Below are 25,362 nucleotides of genomic sequence, written 5' to 3'. Positions count from 1 at the left end.
GCAGACCTGACAAATTATCCCAAATGGAAGCCAGGTCTGCTCTTTTCCTCTGCCTTTTTTTTTTTTTTTTTTTTTTGAGAAGGAGTTTCGCTCTAGTTGTCCAGGCTTGAGTGCAAGGGTGCAATCTCAGCTCACCGAAACCTCTGCCTCCCGGGTTCTAGCGATTCTCCTGCCTCAGCCTCCCAAGTAGCTGGGATCACAGGCATGCAACACCACACCCAGCTAATTTTTGTATTTTTAGTAGAGATGGGATTTCTCCTTGTTGGTCAGGCTGCTCTTGAACTCCCGACCTCAGGTGATCCGCCTGCCTCGGCCTCCTGAAGTGGTGGGATTACAGGCATGAGCCACTGCACCCGGTCTCTGCCTTTTTAGTGCCAGAAAGCCAAATTCTCAGGACTGAAAGCTGCACAAGAAAGTTCTAATGATTTCAGTGTTTTGTTTGCTGAGATTATCGTCTGTCCAAATAACTTTGCATTTGCATCACTAATAGACTGCTTTCAAAAGGAAAAGACATTTCAGTAGGGCTAGAACAGTCTTTAAAGTTTTGTCTGTTCCATTTTGGCAGGGCCAAGCTAGTCCTTTTGAGAAGAGATGAATTTCCATGTAAGGGCCCAATTTGCCATGCGGGTTACAACATAAGTAAAACAACTGCTCACAAAGAAAATATTTTGTTTTTTGTAATATATGCATGTGGCCAATTCCAGTGCCTTTTTCCCCTGTTCTAACAATCCTCAGTTTTGCTAGAAGTAACACTAATGATCACACTTTCCTAGAATCAGAGAAAGAGCTTCCCTCTTCTATGATTAGAAGCATTCTTAGAAGTCATCTAATCTTTTTAACTCAGGAACTGCTTCTACAGCATCTCTGCTGGATTTGCTGCTGCTTGAATACTTTCAATAAAAGGTGACTCATTGCTTCCCAAAACAACCCACCTCGTTGTGATACAGTGCTAGTAAATGATCATAATAACTAGGAGAAAAGTAGTAATTTCTAACATTGCTAAGTGCTTACAAGATACCAGGAATGGAGCCAAGTATTTTTCATGTGTTATTTCATTTAATTCACACAACAACCTAATGACATAAGTAATATTATCTCCATTTTATGAGGCACAGACAGATTAAACTGCTCAAGGTAACACAGAAGGCTGAAATTTGAACAAAGGCAGTATGACACCAAGGCTAGATTCTTAGCCACTAGTCTATACTCTGCTTATATACAATATACTTTAAAAAATTTATCTTATGGTAAGCCAACCTCTACCTCCCTGTAATGTATTTAGAGGCAATGATTATTAGATTCTGGTGGTATTGAATACAGAAAAGAAAAGCCACAATGCCTGCCCTCAAGGAGTTTACAGTCTCATAAATAGTGTGAGAAGCACAGAGAAGGGGCATTAATGCAGACGGGAGGAAGATTTAGGAATGACCCCTTGGCTGGGCGCAGTGGCTCATGCCTGTAATCCCAGCACTTTGGGAGGCCGAGGCGGGTGGATCACCTGAGGTCAGGAGTTCAAGACCAGCCTGGCCGACATGGTGAAACCCCATCTCTACTAAAAATACAAAAATTAGCTGGGCGCGGTGGCACGTCCCCTGTAATCACAGCTACTCGGGAGGCTGAGGCAGGAGAATCACTTGAGCCGGGAGGTGGAGGTTGCAGTGAGCCGAGACTGCGCCATTGCACTCCAGCCTGGGCAACAGAGGAAGAGTCCGTCTCAAAAAAAAAAAAAAAAAAAAAAAAAAAAAAGGAATAACCCTAAAGCTGAACCTTGAAAAATGCATAGACAGACAAGGGAAAGTGGTGCATGCCAGGCTGGCTGCTTAGCGCCTTAAAGCACCTACCCGTTTAAGCATCACACAGCAAGGAACACAAAAAGGCCAAGATAGGCAGCAGTCCCCACCTGCCAGCATGTCCAGGCCATCCTTCTATTGCCCCATCCCCCATGGGTTTCTGGCTTAGGAACCCCTTGATCCCCTGCACAGGCTCCCAATTTCATCCTCGACCTCTTGTCTGACAACTCACTGGAGCCCCTTCTTTGGCCTATTAACCTCAGCCCTCCTCATATAACATAACCACCACTCACATTTTCAGTACATTAGCTGCTCTGGAAACAGGATACTGAGCAAGCCTTAGCTCAAAAAAATGCCAGAAGCAGGTCATCCACCAGGGGAGGAAAATCACACAGAGAACATGTATGTGAAATAATATGGCACATGCAACAGACAATTGTGCTTAAATTCTGAAGACAGAGGGAGATGGTGGCAATGGAGCTAAAAAAATCAGATTTCTTTTTTTAATTAAAAAATTTTTATTTATGGCCAGGCGCTGTGGCTCACACCTCTAATCCCAGCACTTTGGGAGGCCGAGGCGGGTGGATCACCTGGGGTCAGGAGTTTGAGACCAGCTTGACCAACATGGTGAAACCCTGTCTCCACTAAAAAAAATACAAAACTTAGCCGGGAGTGGTACCACGTGCCTGTAATCCTAGTTATTCCGGAGGCTGAGGCATGAGAATCTCTTGAACCTGGGAGGAGGAGGTTGCAGTAAGCTGAGATTGCACCACTGCACTCCAGCCTGAGTGACAGAGTGAGATTCTATCATTTAAAAAAAATTATTTATGTATTTCATTTCTCCCCAGCTTTAAATTGAGGCATAACGGGCAAATAAAAATTGAATTATTTACAGTGTACAATGTGATGTTTTGATATATGTATATGTTTTGAAATGATTACTACAGACCAGCTAGAAAAATTTACTTACAAAATTTAAACATGCTTAAGAAAAATTTATACTTTTTAAAAAAAGTCAGAAACTGGCTTGTGAGGAGCTGGTTTTCAGGTGGGTTATCATATGTTTAAGCTGCAGAGACTTCCAAAAGGTTATACAGCCTTACCTAGTACAGCTGTGAACCAGGCTACCTAGGTTTAAATCTTATCTCTGTTCCCTGACTGAAAAACCTTGGGAAGTTATTTAAAACTATAGCTGTTTTGATTAATCAAAAAGAAAATACATGGAAAAGTAGTGCCTGGCACTATAGTAACCCCACAAAATATTAATTATTATTATTTTGAGTGTTCTTTTTTCTTTTTCTTTCTTTCTTTTTTTTTTATTTGAGACAGAGTTTCGCTCTTGTTGCCCAGGCTAGAGTGCAATGGCACAATCTTAGCTCACCGCAACCTCCGCCTCCTGGGTTCAAGCGATTCTCCTGCCTCAGCCTCCTGAGTAGCTGGGATTACAGGCATGCGCCACCATGCCTGGCTAATTTTGTATTTTTAGTAGAGATGGGGTTTCTCCATGTTGGTCAGGCTGGTCTCAAACTCCCAACCTCAAGTGATCCGCCCACCTCTGCCTCCCAAAGTGCTGGGATGACAGGCATGAGCCACCGCGCCCGGCCTATTTTGGTTGTTGTAAAGACATTCTAAAGATGCCAGTCTTATAATGTCAGTTCTAAAGATGACAGTCATGGAGATGGAGATGAAGATATGATTTAGGAAGCAATTACGATAACATATATAAGAGACCCTGAATTAGGGTCTGGAGTGCTGAGAATGGAGAAGAGAGAAATAACACAGGAGATAATTGGGAGATGGAATTCATAGGCTTGGGGAAGTGAGGAAGCAGGTGGAGACATTAGTGACTTGCAGGCTTATGGTATAGGCAATTGGGAGGGTCATGATAGCATTTGCCATGATAAAGGGAACTGGTATAATTTGGTAGAGAGTTTTTGTACTGGGTCAAAGTAGATGATCTGTTTTGTAGCTAAGTTTGAAGTGTTCAACTGGAAATATAAAATTAGTGATAAAAATGTGGATCTGAAATTTAGAAACAATATCAGGGCTAATATTTAGATTTGAGGAGTCATACTTCAGAAAAATTTATTGGGCATTGATATGGTTTGGCTGTGTTCTCACCCAAATCTCATCTTGAATTATAGTTACCATAATCCCCACGTGTGATGGGAGGGACCTGATGGGAGGTAATTGAATCATGGGGCCAGTTTCTCCCATGCCATTCTCATGATAATAAAGTTCTTAGAAGATCTGATGGTTTTATAAGGGACTTCTCCTTCGCTCCACTCTCATTCTCTCTCCTGCTGCCATGTGCAGAAGGACATGTTTCCTTCCCTTTCTGCCATGATTGTAAGTTTCCTGAGGCTCCCCAGCCATAGGGAACTGTGAGTCAATTAAATATCTCTCCTTTAAAAATTACTCAGTCTCAGGTATGTCTTCATAGCAGTGTGAGAATGAACTAATACAAGCATTGATCATGTGTCAAACACTATATTAGATTATGATGATGCAATAGGGCATGGTCTCTGAACTTGAATTGAGAATACAGAGAAGTTCTCAGTGAAAACTTCAGAGAGGTACAGGGAAGCAGAGCCAGAAGGAAATATTAGATGCCCCTGGGGCTAATAATTTGGCTCTTTTTCAAACCAATATATGCTTTTTAATTTTCTTTAAATCAATTTTTTTTTTTTGAGACAGGGTCTCACTTTGTTACCCAGGTTGGAGTGCAGTGGCTTGAACATGACTCACTGCAGCCTTGGCCTCCCAGGCTCAAGATATCCTCCCACCTTAGCCTCCTGAGTAGCTGGAACTACAAGCACACACACCACACCTGACTAAGTTTTCTTTATTTTTTGTAGAGATGGTGTCCCATGATGTTTCCCAGGCTGGTGTCAAACTCCTGGGCTCATGTGATCCTCCTGTTCTGGCCTCCCAAAGTGCTGAGATTATAGACATGAACTACTGTAACCAGCCTAAACCAGTATTTTAAAAAACAGGTACTCAATATTTATTTACAAAAAAGGGAGAGCTCTGCCTTGCTGTGGGTGGAGCTGGGAGTTCTCACGTGTCAACTTTCAACCACTCTTATTCTGAGCAATTTGGCTCAGTTTTCAGATTTGCATACCCCCAATAGTGTTTCTCAACGGAGGTTTTATTAGCATTTTGGGTGGAACAATTTTTCCTTGTGTGGGACGATCCCCATGCATCGTAATATCCCTGTCCACCCCATGTCAATACTGCTCCCAGCCATACTGACATCAACAAAAATAGCCACACACATTTTTGTATGCCCAAGGTTTGGCTGGGAGGGTGGGAGTGTGAGTGGTTGGATTGAGAATGTTTGCCTAGCATCTCCCTTGGGAGAACTGTCACCCACACCAATCTGTTTATCAAGGTATTTCTTTCTATCTCATACAGTATATTTGCTGGGAGAAGTTCTGATATGTAAAATATTATCTGTTTTATTACATTTCCAATGCCCAAATGATGTTGTTTCACTGTCCTCCATAGATTCACAGCCAACATTCCGCTTCCACCTGCCCCTTATCATATACTTTCTGAGACTACTTAGGAGAGCACCCAATGTAGTCTTTGTAGGTTTTAAAGTCTTCACAGAGGAAGGAACATCTCAGCAGATGCTTAAAAGACAAGTAGAAAATTAGCCAGGCAAAAAGGTACACTCCACACACACACACAAAACCTAGTTCTGTTTATGGTGAATGCGGTAACAGATGAGTCTGGAATGGTAAGCAGGAACCAGTCCATGATGGAGCATATAAATTGTGTTAAATGATTCGGATTTTTCTCTTTTTTTTTTTTTAACTGAGAACAAAAGGGAGCTATTGATGAGTTTTTGGCATGTGAATAACAAGATCTTATTTGTGACTTGGAAATATTTCACTAGCTGCAGTATGGAAAATGAATTGGAGACAGGTGGCAAGACTGGAGACATGATATGAGAATAATCAGGAGACCTTTGCAATGGTATAGGTAAGAGAAAATGGTGGCCTGAATTAACATTTGGAGTGCATATCAACATACAGTGATGGTAGTATTTGAAATTGTGGGTTGAGATTAATTCTCATAGGGAAAATGTATGGAATAGGCAGAAAATGGGTTCCTACAAAACCCCAACATTTAGGGTGTGAGCAAAGTAAGGGAATTTAGCAAAAAAGGCCAAAGAGGTGGGACCCAGTGTGATATGTGATAATGGAATTGTGTGGCACATATTGGAATGAATAGTCAGGTTTCCCTCCAGGGAGGTACCGGCCGTATGGGCTGTGATTAGCTGACAGCCTCCCACCACCATGCCTTTGGGATCTATCACAGCATTTACACAGAGGTCTCCCTCTCTCTAGATCCTCCCAGCCAATGCCTGAGCATGGCTATTGCTTTCCAATGTAGTTTCTTCCGATGGGCAGTCTTTGCTCTGGGGTCCCCATTGGCCTAATTGAGCCTTTCTCAGAGCCGCCACGCAGATAGACTCTACCCAATTCTTCCTTCTCCTATTCCGTTTATGGTATTAAGATGTGGATTGCAATCTGACATTCTTCCCTCCTACTGCTACTTTTCCTCTTTATCCTTCACAAGTGTTTTCACAGATTTCTTGCACTTCAATTCAATCTTACTATCTACTGAAGTAGTACAAATTGTATCAATGAAACAAAAGAGGAAATTTTAAGGAGAGTGGATCAACACTGTTAAATACCAAAGAGAGACTGGGAAAGAGGGGGACAGAAAAGTATCGTTAGTTGTCATTATGGAGATCAATGCTAACCTTAAGTATCAAAGTTCGTATTTTCTCTTCTGCTATTGTGTCTCCTCTTAGTTATATTCTCCCAAATCCCCTTCAGCCTTTCTCATACATCATGAACTCTATACATCTCATCTGGACCCCTTCGTATGGACACATTTAACTTGTTAATATCTTTCAGAGTAAACTCTGGCAAAGAATTGAGCTCAGTATTCCAAATGCAGTCTGGTCACTGTTTACTATGGGGGGATTATAACTACCTATTACTGGAACACTTTATTATAGCCTAAACTTTTATCCAATTTTTTTATAGCCCAACAAACTCAGGGTCACTGTACTGCTCGACTCTGGGAGATGCCATTCATACTGTTATCTATAATTCTAAAATCCTCAACCCCAACCTGGCCCCTTGGTCCTGATCAAGAAAAATCTCCAAAAATCATATTTGCCCTCCTCTAAGATCATCACAAGTGTTCTTGAACCCACACTGTCATAAAGTGTCAGGGACAAGAAACCTGGTCTCAAGCATCTCACTGTGAAGTTTCTGCCCTGACATCAATCTAACAGGCTAGATGTTATCTTCTCATCCCCAGGCAAATATAACACCAACAACAACAAAACTGAGCACCCAGTACCTGTATGTTATATTGCTACCAGGTGAGATCTTGAAAACACAAAAGAATTATCTAGATGAGAATCTTTCATCTTCTTGGGAAGCCAAGATTTTAAATGATATCTTTTCAGACTCATTCAGTCCTGGAGGGTACAGGCTACATCAAAAATAGGCAATAAAATCTGGTCCTGTACCGTATGACAACATTTCAGTCAACAACAGGCTGCATATATGACAGTGGTCCCATAAGATTATAATGGAGCTGAAAAATTCCTATTGTCTACTGATATCATAGCTGGTGTAATATAGTAGTGCAACACATTACTCACATATTTGTAGGGATGCTGGTGTAAAACCTGTGCTGCCAGTCATGTAAGCATTCAGTGCATATAATTATGGGTAGTACATAATACTCGATAATGATAATATATGACTGTTATTGGTTTATGTATTTACTATATTATTTATCCTTATTTTAGAGTGTATTCCTCCTACTTATTTAAAAAAAAAAGTTAACTGTAAAGGAGCCTCAGGCAGGTCCTTCAGGAGGTATCCAGAAGAAGGCATTGTTATCATAGGATATGACAGGTCCATGTGTGTTATTGTCCCTAAAGATTTTCCAGTGGGGTCCAGGCATGGAGGCATATGCCTCTAATCCCAGCACTTTGGGAGGCTGACGCAGGAGGATTGCTTGAGCCTAGGCGTTCAAGACCAGGCTGGGCAACGTAGCGAGATCTTGTCTCAAAAAAGTTTTTAAAAAAACCTTCCAGTGGGACAAGATGTGAAGATGGAAGACAGTGATATTGATGATCCTGACCCTTTATAAGCGTAGGCCAATGTATGTGTTTCTGTGTTAGTTTTTAACAAAAGTATTTTAAAAGTAAAAAAAAAGAATTGAAAAAATTAAAAAATACAAAAATGCTTGTAGAATAAGTATATAAAGAAAGAAAAGACTGAACATGGTGGGATGCATCTGTAATCCCAGCTACATGGGAGGCTGAGGCAGAAGGATCATTGCAGTCCAGGAGTTCAACACTAGCCCTAAAAGAAAATATTTTTGTACAGCTATATCATGTGTATGTTTTAAGCCAAGTGTTATTACGAGTTAACTTTTTTTTTTAATTTAAAAGTATATAAAGAGGTAGTGGCTCACTCCTGTAATCTCTGCATTTTGGGAAGCTGAGATAGGAGGACTGCTTGAGCCCAGGAGTTTAAGACCAGCCTGGGCAACACAGGGAGACCCCATGTCTATAAAAAATTTTAAAAAATTAACCAGGCCTGGTAGTGCATGCCTGTGGTCCCAGCTATTCAGGAAGTTGAGGTGGGAGGATCACTCAAGTCTAGGAGGTTGAGGCTGCAGTGAGCTGTGATTGTGCCACTGCACTCCAGCCTGGGTGACAGAGCAAGACCCTGCCTCAAAAAACAAATAAAATTGCAGTAAACTAAGATTAATCTATTATTGGAAAAAAATTGTGTAAATTTAGTATAACCTAAGTATACAGTGTTTATAAAGTCTACAGTAGTATACAGTAATGTCCTAGGCCTTCACATTCACTCACTACTCACTCACTGACTCACCCAGAGCAACTTCCAGTCCTGCAAGCTCTATTCATGGGAAATGTCCTATATAAGGGTACCATTTTTTAATCTTTCATATTGTGTTTTTCACTATGTCTTTTCCATGTTGAGATACACAAATACTTACCATTGTGTAACAATTGCCTACAGTATTCAATACAGCAACAGGCAGTACAGGTTTGTGGCTTAGGAGCATTAGGCTACACCATATAGCCTAGATGTGAGGTAGGCTCTATCTTCTAGGTTTGTGTAAGTGCACTCTATGATTTTCATACAACAGCGAAATCACCCAGTGACACATTTCTCAGAATGTATCCCTGTCATTGAGCGATGCATGACTGTACTGAAGAACGCTAAGGAAGTACACGCTGCTAAGAGACAGACCGAGGGATGGTTGAGATCATTTTTTTAATAAAATCTTGCTTATATTTATCTGTTATCCCATGATATATTAGAGCATAGTGTTTCCCTGATTCCATTTTACATAACATCCAGCCTAGAATTCCCCTCAGATGCCTCTGGTTAAGAGGTGTTGCCCTGTGTCCTAGTTCCCAAATACAGAGCGCTGTTGGGCCAGACCGACCTGGCCCAGAACAAATATAGTCACATACATTGTGTTTGCAGAGTTGCTCACTGCCCCAGAGTCATATCCTGCTGGCCTTTTCACTAGAAGCTTTATTGTACGTTATTATTTTCTCCTAGGAGGACTTCACCCCTGCACAACAAAACCTGTATAATAGTAAAGCAAATCTATTTGTAGATTTAGAAAGTTCATCTTTTTTGAAAAAAGTCATCCACTAATTTGGTTTAAACCTGGACTGGAGTTTTTGTTTCTCAAAACAGATTAAAACTGGAAATAAAAGCTCAGTTAAAGCCGGGCATGGGGCTCACGCCTGTAATTCCAACACTTTGGGAGGCCAAGGCAGGCAGATCACGAGGTCGGAGCTCGAGACCAGCCTGACCAACATTGTGAAACCCCGTCTCTACTAAAAATACAAAAATTAGCAGGGCGTGGTGGCGCGTGCCTGTAATCCCAGCTACTCAGGAGGCTGAGGCAGGAGAATCACTTGAACCTGGGAGGTGGAGGTTGCAGTGAGCCAAGATCCTGCCATTGCACTCCAGCCTGAGCTACAGAGCGAGACTCTGCCTCAAAAAAAAAAAAAAAAAGTCAAAACAGCCGGGCACGGTGGCTCACGCCTGTAATCCCAGCATATTGGGAGGCCAAGACGGGCGGATCACGAGGTCAGGAGATTGAGACCATCCTGGCTAACACGGTGAAACCCTGTCTCCACTAAAAATACAAAAAAAAAAAAAAAAAAAAAGTTGGACATGGTGGCGGGCGCCTGTAGTCCCCAGCTACTCGGGAGGCTGAGGCAGGAGAATGGTGTGAACCCAGGAGGCGGAGCTTGCAGGGAGCCGAGATTGCGCCACTGCACTCCAGCCTAGGTGACAGAGCGAGACTCCGTCTCAAAAACAAACAAACAAACAAAAAACTCAGTTAAGGCTGGGCGCGGTGGCTCACGCCTGTAATCCCAGCTCTTTGGGAGGCCGAGGCAGGCGGATCACGAGGTCAGGAGATCGAGACCACGGTGAAACCCCCTCTCTACTAAAAATACCAACAATTAACCGTGCGCGGTGGCAGGCGCCTGTAGTCCCAGCTACTCAGGAGGCTGAGGCAGGAGAATGGCGTGAACCCAGGAGGCGGAGGTTGCAGTGAGCCGAGATTGCGCCACTGCACTCCAGCCTGGGGGGACAGAGCGAGACTCCGTCTCAAAACAAAACAAAACAAAACAAAACATTTAAAATAGTTCGAATACCAGTTTTCCATTACTCCTATTCCCTGCTCACAGTTCAAGGTCAATGGGAAGATAACTCTTTTCTCAAACTGACCCAGATCTCTGCACCGGGAAACAGATCCGTTTGCTGGGTCTGAGCTAATGGCAAAGCCTGTCTAAATCAAGGTATGCCTCTTCTTCTTCTTCTTCTTCTTCTTCTTTTTTTTTTTGAGACGGAGTCTCACTCTGTTGCCAGGCTGAAGTGCTATGGCTCGATCTCGGCTCACTGCAACCTCCACCTCCCGGGTTCAAGCGATTCCTCTGCCTCAGCTGGGACTACAGGCGCGTGCCACAATGCCTGGCTAATTTTTTGTATTTTAGTAGACACAGGGTTTCACCATGTTGTCCAGGATGGACTCAATCTCCTGACGTCGTGATCCGCCTGCCTCGGCCTCCCAAAGTGTTGGGATTATAGGCGTGAGCCACCGTGCCCGGCCAAGGCATGCCTCTTCTTAGTATTTGAGCCAGACCTTCAGCCTGGGATCATATCGTCTGGGTTACTTACAGATACTTTAAAAATATATGAATCTTTTTTTTTTTTTTGAAACAGAGTTTTCTTCTTGTTGCCCGGGCTGGAGTGCAGTGGCGCAATCTCGGCTCACTGCAACCTCCACCTCCCGGGTCCAAGCAATTCTCCTATCTCAGCCTCCTAAGTAGCTAGGATTATAGGCACGCGCCACCATGCCCAGCTAATTTTTTGTATTTTTAGTAGAGACAGGGTTTCATCATGTTGGCCAGGCTGGTTTTCAACTCCCGACCTAAAGTGATCCACCTTCCTCAGCCTCCCAAAGTGCAGAGATTACAAGTGTGAGCCACCGTGCCCGGCCAAAAAAATATATCTTTACATTAGTAGTTAAACATAAATTAGTAGTTAAATTGTAGTATGACCTCTCTCAGCTAGGCATCTGATGCTATCAGGATAGTTTTAACATGTGGTGATGGAATAATTGTTCTCATTGTAAAAGAAACAAAAGGAAGGAAATTCATGAAAGTTTCCCCACCACTTTGTATTTTATTTACAAATGGTTAAGCTTGTAAATAAAATTTGTGAATAGCCTCTTTCATATTTAAGCGTGGAGCTTCTTATGGTCAGTCTGTGTCTATCTCAATGTCTGGAAATGTTTGTATGAAACTGTACTGCCTAAAAGCATAACACTTTTGCATTGCTGATGCCAGTATTTAGGGTTTATGTATCCTCTCACCTAAGGAGAGCATTATTCTGTCATTCCGCATAAACTCAAAACACCTATCTGCAAATCTGAGTGCACTCTGTTGTCTGCTATATGGTGTGCAAGCTCTTAATTAGTCTTTCTGGCCCCAGTCTCTTCCTCTTCTTATGATAGCACACCTGGTCAGTAAACATGCTTCCAGAATGCCAACAATGGAAATATGGAAGTTCCGAGGTGAAGCTAAATTTGGAATAAATGTGAGTTTACATTTAGACATGTTGACTTTGAGGAAATAAGAGGGCATTCAAGGAGGAGCTATTACAAGGATAATGATAGATTCTGAATACGAAGTATAAGAGGGTAAATTGAGCCATACAAATAGAGACCATAGATGGAGTCATGAGATTTATGAATGGGGTCTGAGGGTGTAGAGCAATGTGAGCAACCTTCTTTCTTTCTTCTTCTTTTTTTTCTTTTTAAACAAGGGGCTCTTAAAAGTAACAGAGGTGGACCTTATTTTTGTAAACATTGAAAGTGAAAATAATGTCACTGAATTCAATGACAAAAATGTGTGCTTTAGGATGATTTCATGAAGTATGACTATTCTTCCTCCAGGCAAGTGTTTTCTGGCATTTCCTTGATACGTATCTGGCGTGGGATTTAAGGGATGGATAGTGGAGGTCCGAGTGGAGAACTGAGAGAAGAAGGGGAACCAGAGAAGAGCTGTCAACTTTCAAAATGTTGGAAGAAGGAAGAAGGGAGAAAATAAGCAAAAGTTCAGCAAACTGAGTACTTGTGAAAGAGGTTGTGGATTTATGTTTGAGGACTAAAGAGAATAGAATAGAACTCAAGTGTGGCTTTACAAAATGAATGGGTTCCTCTTTGATGTTTTTTTTTCAGAGTTGGAAGTAAAGGTTAGAATACCTTTTTAAAATTACTGTGTATCTTGGCTGGGAGTGGTGGCTCATGCCTGTAATCCCAGCACTTTGGTAGGCCGAGGCAGGCGATCACCTGAGGTCAGGAGTTTGAGACCAGCCTGGCCAACGTGGCGAAACCCCGTCTCTACTAAAAATACAAAAATTAGCTGGGTGTGGTGGCATGCGCCTGTAATCCTAGCTACTTGGGAGGCTGAGGCAGGAGACTTGCTTGAACCTGGGAGGCAGAGGTTGCAGTGAGCCGAGATTGCACCACTGCACTCCAGTCTGGGCAACAGAGTGAGACTCTGTCTCAAAAATCAATCAATCAATCAATCAATCAATAAAAATAAAACAAAATAACTACATATCTCTATATGTGACTCTGAGCAGAGTCTCAGGCATGTGAGACTCCAGGATTTATTAGGGCTACAAGAAGAATGCCAATGAGAAACTTGGCAATGCTTTTGAACAACTAAAATGTTATCTGGTCATATCTAAGATGTCACAACACAGAAGCAGCTTTCTAATCTTTTATAACTTAATTTGCATGGCTGTTTAGAGTTTATAAATGTCTTCACATTTATATCTTATTTTATCTTTGGAATGACTTCCTGAATTATTATCATCCATAATTTATAAATGGAGAAATTGAAGCTTAGAGAAGTAAACTAGAAGCATATCAGAGTTTATAATTAGTTCCAGTCAATTTAACATCTACTGAGCCTTGATCTGAGTTTCAGGTTGTACTAGATACTGGGGATGCAAAAGTTAATAAAATGTGCAACCAGTCCTCAACCATTACACCATTACTTTCTTTGCTTTTCCCAAATTCTCTCCCAGAGGTTTGATATCCACCCTTCCCTTGGGTTGGGCCGGTTCATAGTGAGATACAATACTGAGCGTCACCTACACAAACACCAGCTTATAGAAAGTATTGACTCCAGGGTACTCTGGAAGTTCCACACCTATGATGTAGTTAGCAGAATTGCAAAAGTGGTTCATGCCTGTAATCCCTATGCTTTCGGAGGCCAAGTCAGGAGGATCGCTTGAGGCCAGAAGTTTAAGGCTATAGTGAGCTATTAGTTGTGCCACTGTACTCCTGAGCGAGACCCTGTATCTAAAAATGAAAAATAAAAACAATTGCAAAGGTAAAGAAGATCAGGGAACTCTTATACAACCACATTAGAAGGCAATTCAGCAAAATCTAATAAGCTAAAGATATCTTTATCTTACAATCTAGCAATTTCACTTCTCCATGTAGAAACTCTCCCTTAAACATACAAGGAGATGGGTAAATGAATGTTCTTGAAGTATCATGTATAACAGAAAAATAATTGGAAATGATGTAAGTTTCCATCCACCTGAGAATGGATAAGTAAATTGTTTTGTGATCACACAGTGAAATACTACGGATTAGTTAAAATGAATGAACTAGAACTGGAACTAAAATATGCATAAATCTCAAAAAATGTAATACTGAGTGATAAAGTAGCAGAAAATACATACAGTATGCTACTGATTACACTAAGTTTAAACACATGAAACAATACTAGATATTTCTATGTATGATAGGCATTTTAGAATATCCATGGTAATAATAAAAAACGTCATATTCAAGATAGTTGTTATATCCTGTTGAGGAAAAAAAGATTATCATATAGCGTTCAGAAGGCTTTAGCTGATTCACTTCAAAAAAAAGAATCTGAAGCAAATATTACACAAGTTAATACTTGACAAAGGTGAGTAGGGAGGAAAAAAAGAGGTTGTTATTACTTTCTGTATGTTGATGCTTGAAATATTTCATTTAAAGATGTATATGGCTCCTAGACTTTGGAATTCTTGGCTTTTGTGATTTTTTTTATGTGTGTGTGTGTGCAGAATTTTCTTTTTTTTCCTCTTCCCATGTTGAAATTCCATCCATTCTTTGATAACTAGCTTGTCTCACCAGCTTATTGAGAATTTCCATGATGGCTTTGTCAGTTCACAGTGTGTTCTCACTTTTTCTTTGGATTTATTTATTTATTTATTTAGAGATAGGGTCCCGCTCTGTCACCCAGGCTGGAGTGCAGTGGTACAATTATAGCTCACTGCAGCCTCAAACTCCTGGGCTCAAGTGATCCTCCTGCCTCAGCTTCTCAAGTAGGCAGACTACATGCACATACTACCATGCCTGGCTAATTAAAAATTTTATTTATTTATTTTTTTATAGAGGCAGAGTCTTGCTTTGTTGTCCAGGCTGGTCTTGAACTTCTGAGCTCAAGTGATCCTCCCGCCTTGGCCTCCCAAAGTGCTGAGACTACAGGTATGAGCAACCATGCCCAGCCTTCTGCTTTTTTAAAACCCCTTCTAAGTGTATAAACTTCTCTTGTATATATGTTTGTTTCGCTAGATTTTTTTGATGTTGTTGGTTAAATATATATTGTCTTGCGTTACTATTTGACTTTAATATACATAAATCTTGTTTCTCCAATTATATTGTAAAAAGTCTTCAGAGCAGGGACAATGTCTTCAGCTTTGTTCATTCTTCCACAGTGCCCACCAGAGCCTAACCAAATACTTATTAAAGTAAAGTGGTATTTTTACCAATAATTATAACTCTTCCTACAAAACCTTTACGTAGAAAGTTTAAAATAATAATTTGAGCTACATTTGCTTTTATTTTCCCAGAGAGAGAATGCTAATGAGCTGTGAAATGACCAAAGATCTGGCAGCAGAAGGGAAAAGAAAAAATAATGGGTTTGTATATTACACATTCTGGATAATCAGCTCTTGAATGATTAAGTGTGGAATACGTCTTACGGGGAAAAGCAGATTTTTAAAACTCATTTTGTCCCGGCGCGGTGGGTCACGCCTCTAATCCCAGCACTTTATGGGAGGCCGAGACAGGCGGATCACGAGGTCAGGAGATCGAGACCATCCTGGCTAACATGGTGAAACCCTGTCTCTACTAAAACTACAAAAAAATTAGCCGGGCTTGGTGGCGGGCGCCTATAGTCCCAGCTACTCAGGAGGCTGAGGCAGGAGAATGGCGTGAACCCAGGAGGTGGAGTTTGCAGTGAGCCAAGATCGCACCACTGCACCCCAGTCTGAGCGACTGAGCGAGACTCCGTCTCAAAAAAAAAAACAAAACAAAACTCATCTTATGACCATGGAATTGTTGTATTGATCATTTCCAGTTTTCAGATGATCCTATGCCAAACTTACACATTATTTTGGAAAAACAGAATTCTCTTATGATATGTCGTATAACTATAACTTATGATTGTTCTGCCTTCACGTCAATATTTATTGGACTAGACCTGGAAATGGTGGTCTGGGAGAACTAAGAAACAAATGTTATTCCACCTGTGGAACCACGAAGGAGTTTTGAAGAAAAAAAATTACCTTGAGTTCAATTCACTCTTGGTATATCTTGTAAAAAGTGCTTGCGGCTTGAAGCAACCACTTGAAATTAAGGTTGCCTGAAACCTCAGAATGAAAGTTTAGTCTAGTCCAGATGAAAGCTAAAGAGCACAGGAAATAGTAAGAGGTCTGGACTACATTGTCTCTCCTTGGAATTGAAAGTTGGTATCTAAGAAGAAGACACACTTAGGAATCAGTATTGTTACTTTTAGCAAAAGGGGCAGTTGCCATGGTCTAGGTCAAAATTACCACCATTTAGTCCCTGGAGATTTTCCTAATGGACCTTTGTAATGTTTTATTAAACCAAGTCACCATCTCCTGGTTCTTTGGGATAGGCGCTACAACACCCAACACAGAGTTCCCTAAATTAAACTTTACCTACATCTGTATTTATGAGTGCATTTTAAACTTTGCAGTATATTTCAGGGAGAGTATATCTCTGAAAATTATTACTCCCCTCTAGCTCTATGTCATTTGCCTGGCAAAGAAATCAAAAGGCATAAAAATATCTTGCAATTTGGTGAGAGATTATATAGTCCTTCATGTTCACCCCATTTGTAGGTATTAATGTTGAAACAAAATCCTAAAGCAACATGACCACAGTATTTTTGCAGTCATCATGAGCCTTATCATTGGTCTCTGCAGTTTTTTTCTTTTCTCAAATAAATAGAAGCAAGAAAAATAATGGTATATAGAGAATACATATTATTAATATATTGGGTTCTCAAAGTTCCTAAGTCTAAGTGTTTATAACCTAGAATTAATTTCCCATGGAAATAGTGTAATTAATTATGGTTAGATGCCAAGGCTAGGCCACAAAACCTCATATAATATTAGTAGGTGTGGCAGGATAAATTGATTGATAAACCATATTTTATTTTCTTGTCTACTGGCTCATAATGGAAAAACGAGAAGTATTTCTTTATCTCTTGTCTCTGGAGGGCGGGTTAAGCTGTGGTGATTTTCTGATGCCTAAGCCCATGAAGGCAGATGATTCAATGATTTGGAATGGGAAGGACTCCAAGAAAAGGGAAATGGCCTGATGTCAGGAGAATTTAGGTCTCTTGAACTTGTCTGGAGAGAACCAGACAGGAGTCAGTTTCTATAAATGGTGAGGAGCTGTGTCCACTCCCAAATAGACCAAAATGGTATAGATGTCCAATGGGGATGTCAGCCAGGATATTTTGTCTCAGAAGTGAGAAAAATACTAAATTACACAAGGATATAATAAGCCAAGGGTGAATGTTGTAAACTCTAGGTCACCATTAAGAGAATAATAAAAATATTTATAACTAACATAATATGGAAATAGGAAAAGGGAGAAAGGATAGTTAATTAAAAATAATTAAGCTAAAGGATGGCAAGAAGAGGCCAGGTGTGGTGGCTCACGTCTGTCATCCCAGCACTTTGGGAGGCCAAGGCAGGCAGATCACCTGAGGTCGGGAGTTCAAGACCAGCCTCATTGAGTACTCATTGAGTACCTTAACTATTAAAATTAAATATAAATTAATTATAAATTTAAAATATTAAATAAAAATGGCATAATATTCCACTAAAAGACAAAGATTGTCATACTGGTTAAAATAATTGCATATGCTTTTTTACAAAAGATACAATAGTAAAAGAATAGAAAAAAACATGTTATGTGAAAGCTGTAACCCAAAACTCTTATAGCTATACAATAACATACAAAGTAGAGTTTAAGGAAAGAAGCATTATTAGAAATAAAGTGGGATATTTTACAATAATAAAAATATCAATCCATCAGGAAGATACAGTAAGTCTAATTCTGTGTACAACTAGCAATATAGTTCAAAATATATTAATTCAAAAATTCCCAAAACTGCAGGGAGAAATAGATCTACAATAACAGTAAGATCTTTTCAGTAACCAATAAAAAAGTAGACACAAATTAATAAGAAAACACAAAATGTAAACAACATGATTAACAGAATTTACAAAATTGATATATATTGAATATTTCACCAAACAACTACAGAATTCACTTTCATTTCATATGAACATGGAATGTTTACTAAAAGTGGCAATAACTTGGGCCATAAAACAAGCCTCAATGTATTTGAAAAAATTGACATAATACAGAGTACGTTCTTTGAGCAGAGGGGAATTAACCTAATAATATTTTAAAAACTAGAAAAATTTCAAATATGTGAAAATTAAGCAGTCTGCTTCTAAATAATCCATAGGTCAAAGAAGAAATCACAATGAAAATTAGAAAATATTTTAAACTAAATCATAATGAAAGTATGACATAAAAAATTTTAAGATGTAGCTAAAACTGTGTATTGGGGGAAATTTATTATCTTAAGGGCTAGAATCGATAGCTTTAAACAAAAATTACCTAGGTATTTATCTCAATAAGTTAGAAACAAAATGCAATTAAACTTGAAGAAAGCATAAGAAAAGTTAAGAGAAAAAAGTAATGAAGAAAATGTACAGTAGGCTGGGCATGGTGGCTCATGCCTGTAATTCTAGCTCTTTGGGAGGCTGAGGTGGGTGGATCACTTGAGCCTAGGTGTTTGAGACCAGCCTGGGCAACCAAATGAGACCCCGCATCTCTAGAAAAAATTTAAATATTAGTTGGGTTTGATTGTGCATACCTCCGGTCCCAGCTACACAGAGGCTGAGGTAAGGGGATCACTTGAGCCCAGGAGGTTGAGGCAGCAGTGAGCCATGTTCATGCCACTGCACTCCAGCCTGGGCCTAGGTGAAAGAGTCTCAAAAAAAAAAGTACAGTAGAGAAAAGTCACTGAAAGAAAATAAAACTGATAACTCCCTAGCAAAACTAATGACACATACGATATACAAATAAAAAGGAGGAAGGACACATATTACCTCTATCAGACATAAAAAAAAAAAAAGACACCACTGTGGACCCCACAAACATTACAAAGTTGAAGAGAAAATATTTGGGACAACTTAATATCAATAAGTTAGAAAATTTAGATAAAATGGGAAATTTCTAGAATAACTCAATTTACCAAAAGTGACACCAAAAGAAATAAAAAACCCCAATAGTCCTGTTATGACATGACAAAGCATGCATCTATGAACAAATTTTTAAAATAAAACAGAGTAAAATGTTTATGACCTTGTATTTCACAAATATTTCTTAAATACTACACACACACACACAAACTACACAAATATTACACATAAATATAAAAGAAGGCCAGGCACAGTGGCTCACACTATAGTTACCAGCACATTGGGAGGCTAAGGTAGAAGGATAGCTTGAAGCCAGGCGTTTGAGACCAGTCTGAGCAACAAAGCAAGAACCTGTCTCTAAAAAAAAAAAAAAAAAAAAAAAAAAAAGGAAAAAAAGAAAATTAATAAATTAGACGTATAAAAGTTTTGCTCTTCATAAGTAACTATTATGAAAAAGAAACTGCAAACCACAGACTGGAAGAAAATATGTGTAAAATAAACACCTGATGATAGGCTTGTGTTAAGAATAATAAAGAATTCTTACAACTCAATAAGAACGCAAATTAAAATAACTCAATTTATAAAATGGGCAAAAGATTTTAATAGACATTTCATGAGTGTCAATAAGCATATGAAAGCATGCTCAACGTTGTTAATCACTGGGAAAATGCAAATTAAAATCATAATGAGATACCATTAGATATGCACTAGAATGGCTAACATTGACAAGACTGACAATGCCGAGTGCTAACTAAGATGTGGAGCAACTGGGACACTCACATACTGCTGATGGGAATGTAAATAGCATAGTCACCTTGGGAAAATATGACAGTTTCTTAAGTTAAATATAAACTTATAAGACCCAGCAATCCTAATCCTAGATACCTCCTTAAGAAAAATGAAAACATATGTACATACAAATACATGTCTTGAATGTCCATTGCAGCTTTATTCATAATGACTAAAAACTAGGAACAACAAAATGTCCATCAAAAGATGAACTGATAAACAAGTTGAGATATATCCATAAAACAGAATACTATTCACCAATAAAAAGTAATTAACTGGGCCGGACATGGGGGCTCAGGCCTGTAATCCCAGCACTTTGGGACGCCGAGGCGGGCAGATCACTTGAGGCCAGGAGTTTGAGACCAGCCTGGCCAACATGGTGAAACCCCATCTCTACTAAAAATACAAAAATTAATGGCTGTAGGGACAGGCGCTTGTAATCCCAGCTACTCAGGAGGCTGAGGCACAAGAATCACTTGAATCTGGAAGGCAGAGGTTGCAGTGAGCTGAGATCGCACCACTCCACTCCAGCCTGGACAAAGAGCGAGACTGTCTGAAAAAAAAAGTAAAAGTAATTAACTACTTGCTGAAATGACATGGATGGGATTTCAAAATTATGCTCATTGAAAGAAGCCAGACACAAAATACCACTAACTGAATGATTCAATTTATATAAAATTCTAGAAAAGACCAAGTTATAGTGACAGAACACATATCAGTGTTGCCAGTTGTCAGGGAGGTGGAAGAAGAGAAGTAACTTCAAAAAACACATGGGAGCTTTTTGGGATAAAGGAAATATTCTGTATAATGATTATGATGATGGTTACCTTGTAAAATACACTTATAAAATTAATGCAATTGTATTCTTTAAATAGGTGAATTTCATTGTATGAAAATTATATCCCAATAAAGCTAACAAAAAAAAAGTAGGTCAAAGACTTGAACAGGTGCTTCATAAAAGAGAACATCCAAATGACCAATAAGCATATGAAAAGGCATAAATTAAAAGTAGAATGAGATACCATTATGCTCCTATCATTATGTCTAAAATCAAAAAGATGGAAAATACCAAGGATTGCTGAGGACATTGGCACAACTGGAACTCTCCTATGCTGCTCACAGGGATGTAAATTGTTATTACCACTTTGGAAAATTGTTTGGCAATGTCTAGGAAAGCTGAATATGTGCATAAACTATGACTGGGTAATTCTAGTTCTGTTTGTAGTCAAAATCTGGGAACCAGTAGAAAGGATAAATAAATGGTTGTAAATCTGTGCAATGCAATACTACACAGCGATGAGAATGAATGAATTACTGCTACATATGACATGGAAGGAGCATATAAACATAATACTGAGTGAAAGAAACCATACACAAAAGGGTACATTTATTTAAAGTTAGAAAGCAGGGCCTGGCGCAGTGGCTCACGCCTGTAATACCAGCACTTTGGGAGGCCGAGGTGGGCAGATCATGAGGTCAAGAGATCGAGACCATCCTGGCCAACATGGAGAAACCCTGTCTCTACTAAAAATACAAAAATTAGCTGGGCGTGGTGGCACGTGCCTGTAGTCCCAGCTACTCAGGAGGCTAAGGCAGGAGAATAGCTTGAACCCAGGAGGCGGAGGTTGCAGTGAGCTGAGATCGCACCACTTCACTCCAGCCTGGTGACAGAGCGAGACTCCATCTCAAAAAACAAAAAAAGACAAAACAAAAAAAACAAAAAACAGAAGACATTAAGTTATGGTAATAGATGTCAAGATTGTGGTTACCTGACAGAAGGTAATAACTGGGTGAGAGCATAAGGGGCCTTCTAGAGTGCCAGTACTCCTCCTTGATCTTCATAGTAGTTACATGGGAGTTCACTTTGTGAAAATTCATTAGGATTCTATCCTTATGATTTGTGCCACTTTCTTTATGTATGTTATATTCAATAAAATTTCTATTTAAAAGTTCCAATCACACCAATACCTATATAACAATCATAACTCAGAGCATAATCTATAACCAAGTAAATCCTACTCATCTGACTTTGCCTGACCTAATAATATAAATGAAAATCCAAACATTCAAGACAGAAAATTACTTGTAGCACAAAAGCACCTTTCACTTTATAATGCAACTCATCAAATGCATGAAAGGAACGAGGATGACATCACAACAGATCCATTTTTCAATTGTGTAGATGTATTCGAAGGAAAGAAATAACATGCTTGCTGTGAATATGTTCACTTTAAACATTATGTCTGTTAGTAAAACACTAAAATCAGCCCAAATATCCAACCACTGGATCAAGATTTAATGAATTATGATATACTAATACAAGATAATAACATACATTAAAAATGACGAATAGAAGACCTTGTAGAAACACTAAACATTTTTGCAGGTGTAATGTCATGTAAAAAAATCTAAATGTAAGAGGATGTGTACATCATGAGTCTATCTATGCAAAAGTGGACCAATAGGTAAAATGAACAAATACAAACTGCTGTGTTGGAGTGGCAGATTTATGGATTTTTGTCGGGGAAGAGGAGGTACCCTTATGGAAATAGTCTTTGTTATTATATGGGTCAGTTGAGTTTTTTTGTTGTAAGCAACAGAAACTAACTTAAATGAAAAAGAGATTTCCTTTCAAGCCGTATAGGAGTAGCTTACAGAATCAAAGGCATTGCTGAATGACCAAGAGGAACAGGAACTGGGAAGGTGACAGAAATCTTAGAAACAAAAGTTCTTTAACCAACTCTCTAGGATTCTGCCTCCTTGTGATTAGCTTTAAATACCTTTTGTTGGCCGGGCGTGGTGGCTCATGCCTGTAATCCCAGCACTTTGGGAGGCCAAGGAGAGTGGGTCACTCGAGGTCAGGAGCCAGGCCAACATGGCGAAAACCTGTCTCTACTAAAAATACAAAAATTAGTCGGGCATGGTGGCGTGCGCCTGTACTCCTAGCTACTCGGGAGGCCAAGGTATGAGAATTGTTTGAACCTGGGAGGCGGAGGTTGCAGTGAGCCAAGATCGTGCCACTGCACTCCAGCCTGGGTGACAGAGCAAGACCTTGTCTCAAAAAAATAAAATAAAATAAAATAAAAATACCTTCTCTCCCCATGTGCCTCCACTCAAGATTCAAATTAATAAGAGAGAAAATCTGATTGTTCCAGTCTGAGTCACATATCCACCTTGTCCCTTGATTGGTAACCATATCAGAACCACCTGGAGTTGAGGAAAGGTACTTCCCTAAAACAGAGGGATAGTGCTGTGACCAGAAGAACAGGGAGCAGAAGGATGCTAGGTGGACCAAAACAACAATTCCATGAAATTTTATGCCATCTTTTCCATAAATAGAATATTACCAGTTTTTCTTATATTAAATGAAGATATACTTATTGAAGATACTTTGCAAAATTTAGAAAAGTATAAAGTAAAAGAATAATGAAGAGAAAAATCATCTTTTATCACTATCTGCAACCCTGTGTTATCTATTGCTGCATAGTAAGTTACTCTCAAAACTAGGGTGACCAAAGACGGAAAGTAGATTAGTGAGGGGGGACAAAGGACTGAGTGGTTATAGCAAAAGAGTATGGGATTTCGTTTTAAAGTTCTAAAACTGGATTGTGATGGTTGCACAACTCTGTGAATGTAGTAAAGCCATTGAAATTTTAATGGGTGAATGTTATGAGACGTGAATTACGTATATCAATACAGCTGTATTTTTAAAAATACTAAGGTGACTAACTATCCCAGTTTGCCTAGGATGTCCCTGGTTTCAGTATTGAAAATCCTACATCCCAGTAAACCCCTCAGTTCTGGTAAAAACTAGACAGTTGGCCAGGCATAGTGGCTCACGCCTGTAATCCCAGCACTTTGGGAGGCCGAGGCAGGCGGATCACGAGGTCAGGAGTTCAAGACCAGCCTGGCCAACATGGTGAAACCCCATCTCTACTAAAAATACAAAAATTAGCTGGGCGTGATGGCAGGCGCCTGTAATCCCAGCTACTCAGGGGGCTGAGGCAGGAGAATTGCTTGAACACAAGAGGCGGAGGTTGTTGGGAGCCAAGATTGTGCTATTGCACTCTAGCCTGGGCAACAAGAGTGAAATTCCATCTCAAAAAAAAAAAAAAAAAAAAAAAGCTGGACAGTTGATCACCTTACTCAAAATGTAACAACTTAAAACAGTAAGCATTTGTTATCTCAGTTTCTCTAGATTAGAAATCCAGAAGGAGCTTAACTGGATGTTTCTGGCTCAAGGTCTCTCATGAAGTTGCAGTCATCACATTAGCTGGGGCTGCAGCCATCTGAAGCTTGACCTGGGCTGGGGACCTGCTTCCAAGCTCACTCATGTGATGCTGACAAGAGGCCACAATGTCTTGCTACGTGGGTCTCTCGTTGTGTGCCCTCATAATGTGGCAACTGGCTTTCCCCATAAGCAAGTGATAGAGACAGAGAAAGGAAAGAGAATTTGCCTTATGTAATAATATCCCATAAATGGAAAGGGAGAAAAACTAAGGACTCAGATAGATGTTCTAGTGTCTTTTAAAATTTTTGTAAGTTTATTTTATTTATTTATTTTTTGGAGACCGGGTCTTGCTGTGTTACGCAGGCTGGAGGGCAGAGACGAGAAAAGGGGTCCCAGAATCTCTGGGGCTCAAGCGATCCTCCCACCTCAGCCTCCTGAGTAGCTGAGCTGGAACTAGAGAGGTGTGTGCCAACACTTCTGGCTTTGTTTTTTTTTTTTTTTTTGTTAGAGGCAAGGGTCTCACTATGTTGCTCAGAACTCCTGGCCTCAGGCAGTCCTCCTGCCTTGGTCCCCTAAAGTGTTGGGATTACAGGCATGACCCACCATCCACCATGCCCTGCTCATGTCTTTTAAAACCTAATCTTGCCATCACTCCTGTCATATTTTACTGGTCACACACTTCACCTCTGGTACAATTTGAACGGGAACTACACAAGGGTCTTCATGCTAATGTGTGAATATAAGGAAACCAGATCATTGAGCATTCCTGGAACCTCACTTCTACAAACTGTAATCCTAACTTTTTTTTTTTTTTTTTTTTTCGAGATGGAGTCTCGCTCTGTTGCCCAGGCTGGAGTGCAATGACATGATCTTGGCTCACTGCAACCTCTGCCTCCCGGGTTCAAGTGATTCCCCTGCCTCAGCCTCCTGAGTAACTGGGATTACAGGCATGTGCCACCATGCCTGGCTAATTTTTGTGTTTTTTGGTAGAGATGGGTTTTCACCATGTTGGTCAGGCTGGTCTTGAACTCCTGACCTCAGGTGACTCGCCTGCCTCAGCCTCCCAAAGTGCTGGGATTACAGGCATGAGCCACTTTGCCCAGTCTCCATTTTACTGATTTTTAAATTAAAACAACCTCATTATAGAATGCATGGACAATTCAAGAGTATAATAGAGACGCATGTTACAATGAACACCTTTGAACATAAATTTTACTCCTATCTCTGATTAGATAGATTTCTAGTTGTGCAATTATTAGGGCACATGGCTTACACATCTTGAGACTTGTTCCATATTGCCAAAATGCTTTTCTGATACTTGCAGTGTATCAGATGC

At 39.9% G+C, this 25,362-nt stretch overlaps 1 protein-coding gene across 26 annotated transcripts in view; it reads left to right on the top strand.

Moving 5' to 3' along the window:
- The window catches only part of LOC129135347 (uncharacterized), a 227,666-nt gene that overhangs the window by 2,393 nt on the left and 199,911 nt on the right, over positions 1 to 25,362 (top strand). For 2 of the 26 annotated variants that reach the window (XM_054678372.2, XM_063789970.1), the window contains exons 1-3: positions 4,764 to 4,786; positions 14,865 to 14,957; positions 15,323 to 15,391. The exons of 23 other annotated variants lie outside the window; for them this stretch is intronic. The gene's annotated coding sequence lies outside the window, so the exon portion shown is untranslated. Of the gene's footprint in view, positions 1 to 4,763; positions 4,787 to 14,864; positions 14,958 to 15,322; positions 15,392 to 25,362 lie in introns of those variants that run through there. One more of the 26 variants, XM_063789971.1, reaches the window with a different exon arrangement.

This window comes from Pan troglodytes, chromosome 12, assembly GCF_028858775.2.
Source record: "Pan troglodytes isolate AG18354 chromosome 12, NHGRI_mPanTro3-v2.0_pri, whole genome shotgun sequence".
Lineage (NCBI taxonomy): Eukaryota > Metazoa > Chordata > Mammalia > Primates > Hominidae > Pan > Pan troglodytes.
The sequence above is the reverse complement of the archived record's forward strand: the minus strand, read 5'-3'. Positions and strand labels throughout refer to the sequence as shown.